The sequence below is a fragment of the Rattus norvegicus genome, chromosome 3 (genome assembly GCF_036323735.1).
Source record: "Rattus norvegicus strain BN/NHsdMcwi chromosome 3, GRCr8, whole genome shotgun sequence".
Lineage (NCBI taxonomy): Eukaryota > Metazoa > Chordata > Mammalia > Rodentia > Muridae > Rattus > Rattus norvegicus.
In genome coordinates this window covers 69100492-69110233 of record NC_086021.1, presented here as the reverse complement: position 1 = coordinate 69110233, position 9742 = coordinate 69100492, and the positions used below count along the sequence as shown (strand labels likewise).

General features: G+C 38.6%; 1 protein-coding gene across 5 annotated transcripts in view; it reads left to right on the top strand.

The window, feature by feature from the left end:
* Fign (fidgetin, microtubule severing factor) overlaps positions 1 to 9742 on the top strand; it is a 123231-nt gene that overhangs the window by 58915 nt on the left and 54574 nt on the right. Inside the window, exon 1 of one of the 5 annotated variants that reach the window (XM_008761889.4) lies at positions 1 to 8742. This exon is cut by the window's left edge and continues 58700 nt beyond it. The exons of the other annotated variants lie outside the window; for them this stretch is intronic. The gene's annotated coding sequence lies outside the window, so the exon portion shown is untranslated. The remainder of the gene's footprint in view (positions 8743 to 9742) is intronic. 5 annotated transcript variants of the gene reach the window in all.

Here is a 9742-nt window from a genome sequence, read left to right as displayed (position 1 = left end):
TTCCTCAGATTTTCTGGCTTAGTAGATGATGGATATTGGATGTCTAACTAGTGCCTCTGTGACATTATTGCTGTTGGGCCAGGAGGCTACTCTTGGAGAACCACTAGCCTGAGGTTTCCAGGCTACATGTAGTCTGCTTCGCAGAGCCTTTCTGCTGAGAGCAACCAGTATTTCTGGTCTGAATCAACAAAATAAATTCAGGAGTCGTCTCTTCATTCAAGCTCAGCAACTGGAAGGGAACAACATTGCAAACAATGAAAAGAAAACAGTATATGAATATTGATTTAGGTCTTTCTATATTCATTTCTACTCATATTACCTTAGATTAGGGGTTCTCAACCTCTGGGTCACAACCCATTTGGGAGTTTGCATTTTAGATATTCTGAATATCCAATATTTTCAATGCCATTGATAACAGTATTAAAGGGTTGCAGTTTTAGGAAGAATGAGGACAACTGCCTTAGGTCATTCATTCAGACAATATGATACTATTCTAACCCAAATGGGACATCAGGAGAAAACAATTGAGACACAAAAGCATCAATGTCTTGACAGTAAATATTCTTCTAAGCTTTAAGGTAAAAACTCTTTTGTAAATAAAGTGTTCGAGGAGAACATGTATTGTAGCCATTTTTGAAGGGTCGTGTTCAGAAGCTATTGTAGATCCATCAGGATTAGTGGATTCTAACCAAAGACTCAGGTTATCCACTTGTCTTAAATGAGCTGGCTCTGTGCTCTGCAAATCGCCCTTTAAATACTGCATGCCTCACCTTTCCCACGAGAGGGATCATTGTACTCATACTTTATTTTATTTATTTCTATATTGTTAGACTCTCTGTAAAGAGTAGCTACACTTGGGGCTTATTCCACTCTTTAGAAGGGTACTAAACTAATCTAAAGAACCACGTGGTCATTTCTGAGATCAAATTTTCTGTAGACTTCCTCATTTCTACCTAAAGGTCTGCCTTCATAAACAGTTAACGATTGCCCAACTTTATAGACTATATTTAACAGTTTTCACCAGAGACTCCCAGCCCTTTCCCTCTCAAAACACAACAGTTGCCCACATCAGTCTATGTTTAGGGCCAACTTGACAGTTCTGTTTCTGTGTGCCTTCTGGATAGCAGGCACATGAATGACAGTACAAAACTAAGAACAGCTTTAGGCCAGAATTATATCTGCCCCGGTGCTTTTCTGTTTAAATTCTGGGGAGTGTGAATTCCAGAAATGCATTTCTGGGATGCTACAAATAACAGAAAAAAATATTAGAGGAGGTGTTAGTTTAGCAGCAAATCTTTTAAATAAAAATTTCACTTCACGTATGCAAAAAGTAGATGAAAGAATTAAGTATATTAGCTGGGCAAAAGCAGAAATAATGAAAGCTTCTCCCCCTGCTTGACTCCTAGAGATGCTGAACTTTTAAGGCCTCAGTCTGTTAGGTCACTCAGTTAAATGAATGGTGGAAGGGAAGGGAAGTGAGTACTGAGTGGAAAGTGAGAAAGCCAGGCTTTTTTCATACTGTATTTAGATATACTAAAGGCTATTTGATCATATGACAGATAGTACTATACAGCTAATGAGTCATTGGTTTGTAAAGCAAATAGTTACTTGAGTGCATGAGTAAACTTGGCCAAGATGGGGCTCAAAGCCATGACTAGAAATGTGTACCAAGTCTGAAATTGTGCTCACATCAGAGTTTACTGGACTCCAAACTCTAAGCCTTAAACCAAAGTGCTCTATTGCTCTCAGCACTGCACCATGTGCATGACCACGAAGTTACAATAAACAGAACAGGTGTCATTCCTTCCCCCTGCCCCCAGAAAAAGGTATGTTTCAATTTCCTCTTCGTAAGTTGACATTCTTACTAGATCTTTCATAAATCCCAGGCAATTAAAAGAGGGCTTTAATGAAACTAGCACATGTAATTGGTTGAGTGGCTTTATATCTTTACTCCTTGGGAAACGCACAGTTGCTCTGGACCATTTGCTGAATTGAGCTCGTGCACTGAAATCTAAAGTTAGAGAACCATCTAGGACACACTAGCTCCTTGTCAAGAAGAGACTCAACTGTCACATTCAACTTTCTTTAAGACCCATAGGAGTTGAGTTTGTTTCTTGAGCTTACTTCCTACAGGGACCCCCAAGTCTTACCTCACATTCTTTTTATTTGAAGGTATCCTTAAGTGAACCCATCTTCCAAGGAAGAGGTTTGCAGATACAGTTCTGTGTCTCTGTATTTATGAAATGTTAATTAGCTGCCTACAGCATCTTTACTGATTGAAGCTATTTTTATTTTAAATAGTATCTCTCTGTCACGAGCTGCTTAATTTTAAAAATAGTGTGTGTGTGTGTGTGTGTGTGTGTGTGTGTGTGTGTGTGTATGTATGTATGTGTGCGCATGCGCGTACATATGCACATGTATTTGTGCCACAGCATATGTGTCCTGGGTTGAAAGACAGTTTGCAGGAATCTGTTCCTTCCTTCCACCATGTGGCTTCTGGGTACTGAACTACAGTTTTCATGTTTGGCAAACGCCTCTGCTGCTGATCCAGTTTTTTGGTTCAGCTTCATAATTTTCACCATTTCATACATTCATGTTTTCTAGTCAGCATTTCTAGACAGCTGTGTATTTGCATTTAAACCATATCAATGTATGGTTAAAACGTAATGTAAAATATAGAAAGTACAAAATAAATATACGAAATGAAAAAATATTCGAAAATACAACAGAATGGCAGTGTAAAGAATTTAAAATAGAATTAATACATTTCCTTCAGACCGGCTTAAAAAGCTGCAGCTCCCAATGCTATCAGGCCCATGCATGCTAAATTTAGTGGCCGCCCTAAAGCATAAAGGACTATGTGCACTAATAGGGTAGCGTATACCATTTCAGTTTTTCATAGATTTTTAATTGAAGTACTTCATTCAAAAAATGTCCTCAGCCCATCCCTTTGCATTATACACTGAAAGTTGTAATTGAGCCGTAATTTATGCAAAAGTTCTGAAAAATATCTTAGTAAGTAATTCAAAGATGCCCCCAAATGAAGACAGTAACTGGGGTGTTATCATTACTGCATAGTGGTCATTATCTTCGGTTATCTGTTTGTCAAGTATGTTTTCTAATTCTTATTATGATTGAAGAATGAGAAAGAAGAAAAGAGAAAGGAGATGCTTTGCCCTGGGAACTAATACAATAGATCTTCAGGGACTTCAAAGCAGAACAATTATCTCAGCCACAGGGACGATCCAGTGTCCCTTTGTTAGCCATTTATGACACATGTGCAAGACACTGACATTAATTTAGAACCTAGCATTACTAGTCTTGCCGTGTTGCCAAGAGATTTCTGTCTCAATAATATATTGATTATATTATTGTAATGAGTTGGCTGATGACTCAGAGTTACAAAGAAGTTGTACTAAATTTATTCGAGGGGGCAATGCTGGAAACTTCAGAATTAATATGAGCTGTTTCATCCCCCTTTCATGCCCATTTGTACCTACATTATTAATTGATACCACCCCATGCTCTTTAGTGTGAATCAGAATAGGAACTAATTATCTGAAGTTATATTGTTCTTAACACATTTATGGTTGTTTGGGGGAAAAATATATATATACATATACACATATATGTATGTATGTATATCCTTCCCAATGATGTAAACTTGACTCAGTAAAATAATTCTGGGTTTTGGCTATTTTCTCAAAAATGATTCTTGGCTGGTCAGCTTTTGAAATCACTTGGCCAATGCTGGCCCTTCCCTACTAGTCTCAGACAGGTTGTATCCATGGGGTAAACCAATTCATCTCAGGGTGTAAAAACTCTGTGGACCTTTGAGCTCACAGTGTACCTGCTTCCCATTGAATGCTCGTTTGGGAGTATTTTGTTGGCCACAGTCCTTTTTCTTGTATATCGGTCATACTGCCTGTAACACATCTGGTGACACTACCTGCTTGCCTGCAGGAAGCCTGAAATCCGTGGGAACACCATCTTTTCTTTTAAGGGGCAGTCCATTATGAAAACTGATATTCTTTTCTATCTGGGCTCCCTCTTCCACTGTTGTCTCCTATTCATAATCCCCTCCCACTGAGCTCCGTACTGGATAGCTGCCAGTGGCCGAGGGCAGAGGAACTGATGATGCCAGCCAGCTAGCTGAGTTCACATGCCATGTCTGGAGCACTCACAGCGACTGGGTGTGTTGCCTCCGAAGCAATCACAAACCGGTGCGTCCTGTCTTATGAAAGAGTAAAATGATGCCTGCCAGTCCTTCCAGCAGGAGTGATGCTGTGAGTCATCACATTCTACAGCCGTTCCCATTCCGGGCTGATCTTGATGTTATGGTTGGTTAAGTATTATTGATGAAGTAATCATGTTCCTAAAATAACCCAATTACATCTGTTAAAAAGGTTTCGTGAAAAATAAACAGACCATCTTATCATGAAGGCTTGCAAGAAGGCAGAGGTAGTCAAGTGTTTTCCACATTTGTTTGACTGTATTGTGCACACATTCCTTTTGCACACATATCAGGTCATGTGCTTACTATAACTGGGGGAAGGTAGTAAGTAGCTGAAATTACTTAATGCATAATAAAAGATTATGGACAAATTTTAAAAACTAGGGACTTACATTTTATCAATAAGCTAAATAGTAATGAGAGAAGAGAGACATATAAAGCAATTAAAATTGAATATGAGGCAATTTAAATACAAATAGGCAGGAATGGACTCTTGTGCTGTGTGTGCTCAGCTCTCAGTGTGATTTATTTGGTGACAACACTGTACTATACACTCAGGAGTAATGGTAATTGGGTAATTATTTTTAACTTTTTGGCAGGGGCTTCTATGTTGCTAGACTTCTGTTTTTTTTATTCTAAAGAATGAATATCCATTTAAAAGACACTTCTTACTCTATGATTTCCACAAGAAAAAAAATCACAAGTCTCATTGCGTGTGGCAGGAATAACATTTTATCTTGTTAGTAGTTGACGTGATTCGTTGTGGCAGAAAAAAATTAAAAGGGATCACATTTATTTTAGTATCATTATAAAATTATTGTGGTGTACCCAAGCAAATCACTCTAGTTTTGTTAAGGCTAAAATCTGCTGTCCGCTAGAATTACTGTCTTTTTTGCATAATTAAGAAAACACCAATTATGAGATATTCACTCACAGTTTTAGATCTTCTGTTCCTTCATAAAATATTTGAACATAGGGCTATGGAGATAACTCAAGAGGTCTAAGTGCTTGCTGGGCAGGTATGAAGAACCCACGTCAACTACTCAATAGCCACATAAAATTCAGATGAACGGAATTCTCATCACTCCCACGGGAGTGCGGAGACATCTCTAGATGCTTGAAAATCAGCTTGCCAGCGATACTCAGGGAAAATACATATCGTCTCAAACAAGGTAGAAGACTAGGACCCACAAGCCAAGGCTGCCCTCTGACCTTCACACATGTGTCATATCCCATGTTCCCATATTCATACACACAGGTGCACACATGTACACATGCAAGTACATGCATACGCATGGCTCATGTGCACGCACACATCACAGTTTAACAACTGAACAGCTTTTGCTTCTGTCGGAATGAGTGTCATGCTGGATGTACTTGCATGCACATGAGATAGGAGCAAGGTAATTGCCATGAATTGCAGACAAGCCTGGACTACATGGAGAGGTTAAGCACAACTTTGACTACATGATAAAATTCTCTCTCAACGTGAATATAAATACTTCCCTCTATAATAGTAGTGTATGTGTTGAGCTTAAGTTAATCATAGGTGTCCTTAGCAATTAGGAAAAAAAAAGAAACATTTTTGTCACAAAGGAAGTGGAGGTAGTCATCATGATGTACATAGTAGTTTTCTTGGGTGTTTACACAGCACTGTACAATTTGTTAAGTCTTTTATATCTCTTTGCAAGAGTGCCAGAATGATCTGAGGTACAACGTTTGTAAAAGAAAGGAAGGAAGAAAAAAGGGAAGGAAGAAAGAAAGAAGACGTTTTACTCAGCTATGCTTTGAGTGATGGTTTGATTATAGAATGCCCCATTTCCTTTTACCTTCAATCTACAAAGTTTAAAGTGGATTTCTTTCCAACCCATAAATATAACAATTAGAGCTTCATTTAGATGATAACATGTATAGAGTCAAATGCATATTTCATACTTGTATGAGGGGGTAGCTATCCATGGATATCATTATAGTGATCGGCATGCCTGCTTATTTCTAGGTGACTGAAGTGGATGCTTTGATGTTGTGAGAGATTTGGGTATACATTTTTGAGTGTTTTTATTTATTTATTTTTTGCCAGTCTTAATTTCAGCATCAAAATGTAAATACATAAAAGGAGAGGCTAAGTTGACTAAAACTCAAAGCAGAAGGAACGGGTGGACCTCCATCTAAAAATCAACAACATAGTGATGGGCGCCAGCATGAGTGCCCATGTCTATTTACAATCCCCATCCCCACCCCCCAAAAATGAAATTTGTAAGAAGATGGCCTCTTTTCCTTTAATTACTAGAAATGATATTTACTCCTTTGTCAACTATGCCATTATGAAGTCCTTCTGAAATACACCCTAATATCTTCTGAATTTTGCTTCTTTTAGGCTTTCTTTAACCAAGGATGGGAGGAAAAACAATTTTATTAGCATAGAGTCATCTCTTAGGAAGAACAGGGATTGAAGTTAAGTCTGAGTTTCATGCTTTCATTTCCCCCAAGTGCCTGTGATCAAAGAAATGATGTGCAAGAAGTGGAATAGGTTATCTCATGGAAGCTTTAGGCAAAGTTCAAGGAAGTTTACCATTGCCTCCTCCTATATGAACATTGTCCTTTTAGGCCTGGTGATCATCTCCTGGCACTCTCTGTTTTTACTTTTAGTTTTCCATAGCCTGATGGGACAGTCATTTCCAGTTGTTCTCCTGTCTCCACCAAGCTTGCTAGCACACCTCCCAAGGTTCGATAACTCTGCACTTTCTTTACTGCTTTTACACAAACACAGAGCATCTGTAATTACATTTATTTATGATTTTTCCTCTCAAATTAGTTATATCCTATACCTGATTATGTATTTACTTTACGTGGCTGTCCAGCTGGTGTTTTTGAAATGAAGAGTCGGTTGAATAACTTTATTTAGTCTTACACATACATTATTTCCCCAGACTCTTGCTTCAGAATTTATAACATTGATGTCCGCAATCAGCAAGCTTTCTGAGAAGATCTTTGCCACTCAGTATGAGCCTCTGTTAATCCATTTCAGCAGCAACTACTCAGTGTGTCACTAATTGGTAGAGAGAAGCCCTTTCTGACCAGTGGAATTGTGCAGATAGCCATACCCACTTCCCTCACTGTTTGATCATCCCTGTCTAATTCTTGGAACAGACTACATCTTATCCTTACCAGATACTTTTCTTGTATGTTATGTGCAAAGGTTTTCTGGTTTTGATTGGTTTGGTTTTTGTGGTTCTTTCCTTGAATTGTGTGAGAGTTCGAATAAAATCAGTGTTAAGTACACGGGGTCCTGCTTGATTGTTAATCCAGCCATTCATAATCATAAACACATATCAAGGATCTTCTATCTTCTGGGATCTGTGCTAGACCAGGAGAGATGATTAAAGTGCACATCTTGCTCTCCAATGATCACAGTCTTGAAATGGGGGAAGGTAAATAAACAATTAAGTATAGCATGCCCTCAAAACCAGATGAGGCTGTGATTAAGTCTAAGGGGAATGTCGAGTTGGAGGAAACTTAGTGGATTCAAGATTTACTCGGGCTTTAAAAGATGAATGGGATTTTCCAGGTAAACACTAGGAAAGTAACAGGGATTTCCAGATGGAGATACTAACATATGTCAAGGCACAGTGGTGCGCAGTACCTCGGGAATATCTGCAAATATTTGTTCTGTCAGGAGTGTGGAATGTGAGTGGAGAAAGGAGAGACTGGAGCTGGAATGATGGGTAATAAGAGCCTGGTGTTTGCTATTAGGAAGCCTAGACCATCTGTCCTGGGAAAACTAGTAAATGCATAGTTGCTTTGCAGGTGGAAATGGTTTATGTTTTTTAGAATAGAAAGATGTTTTGACTTAAAGATATGGAGGTGAATTGGAAAGCAATGGGAAAAGCAACGATGAAAACTTGAATGGTGTAAAACATGGGACTAAAGGAAAGAAAACAGAGTAGGGAACGAAGTCAGAGGGGAACTTTGTATTATCGAGTCTGTATGAATGAGAAATGGTTCAGCATGCAGATGAACTAGAAAGGATGATGCCAGGGTTACTATTTCTGGACCTTGGGCCTCTGGAGTAACTCTAACCAAAAATAGAGGACGAAGAAAGAAGAACAGGTTCAGAGGGTGTAGCAGTCAGTTAATAAACAGATTGTGTACTAAGTGGGTTTGTTTAGCAAGCCACTGTGCTTGAAAATACATGTTTTTAGTTCGTGGGTTTTGTTCGATTTCGTTTATTTATTTTTGCCTGGTTTTAAGTGGATTTTGTTTCAGAGTCAAGTTGGATCATTTATAACAATTCAACAGAAATATGAACTATCAGAATCTCTATTGTTTTTTCCACTAACTCTTCTATGGTTTTTTGTACCGTAAATTCAGCCATTCTGGTACCACACTTGCTGTATCTTCAAAATTACCTTCATACTTTTAACCTTTCCAAATGTATCTTGTATTCCAGGTCCCAGGTCTTTATATATGGACACAAAGAATGATAGAATTCTAGGTCTTGGGAGGAGGTAGGTAATTCAAACTTATCCCTTACTCCTCATTCATCTGAGTCAGCAGACGGGATGGGTTTATGGTTTTGCTGACAATGGAGCAGTGAGTTAATGCTGGAATAGTCACTGAACTTAGAATTTGTACTAATTAATTTTGACATACCACTGAACGTACAGTCCATAGTTCCCCCGGTTCTCGTTCTTCTTTGGTCCTAAAAGCCATGTAACGTTGGGCATTTTGAAAAGACAGGTCGTCTTTTGTTGACTCTTCCCTCAGTGTATAAAATTGTACAGCATAGGAGTAGGCTTGGTTAAGGGAGAGGACAAAAGGCAGTGCCTTCTGACTGGGGTCCTTTGCAGGAGTTAGCCTGAGTAAATCTATCCCTTGGTTATGCGCTATAGTGACTTGATCTTTCCTTGGAGACACCCAGCCCTTACTCTTTCCCGCATTCATATTCTTTCTATTAAACTCAGATTTCAAAACCAGAAGCAGACAGAGTAAAATGGTTGTAAAGCAAGAGGGTCAGCTACATTTCTCACATATTTGCACATCCGAGGGTTTCAACCAAACAAAATGAGTGTTCATTGCTGATTCATGTTTTGATTTAGGGTCCCGAATCCTTTTCTACCTCAGTCATGTGATATGCACCATGGTGGCTTTCATCATATAATGCATTCTGGTCTCCCCTAAATCCTAAAGCACTTTATAAAAGTAAAACCATAGGTCTCATCTTTCTGATGAAGAGAGCAAGGCATAGAGAGATTTTACAAAGTGATACAACAAATAAAGGAGGAGAAAGAATCCAGGACCATTTTTTTCCACTCTGCATTAAATGATACTCTCTCTTATGCTTTTCTGTTGTCAAAAGCCCTCTCTACATTCTGTATTGTTGGGTCATCATCTCCTATAGTTTGCACAATATGGTGTATTATGGATTGCTCACAAAGCAGCCGATATGAATTCTTTATAATGGATTTGTTCTTTTCAATATTTTTTTGTCATCTTTGGGCTTAATAG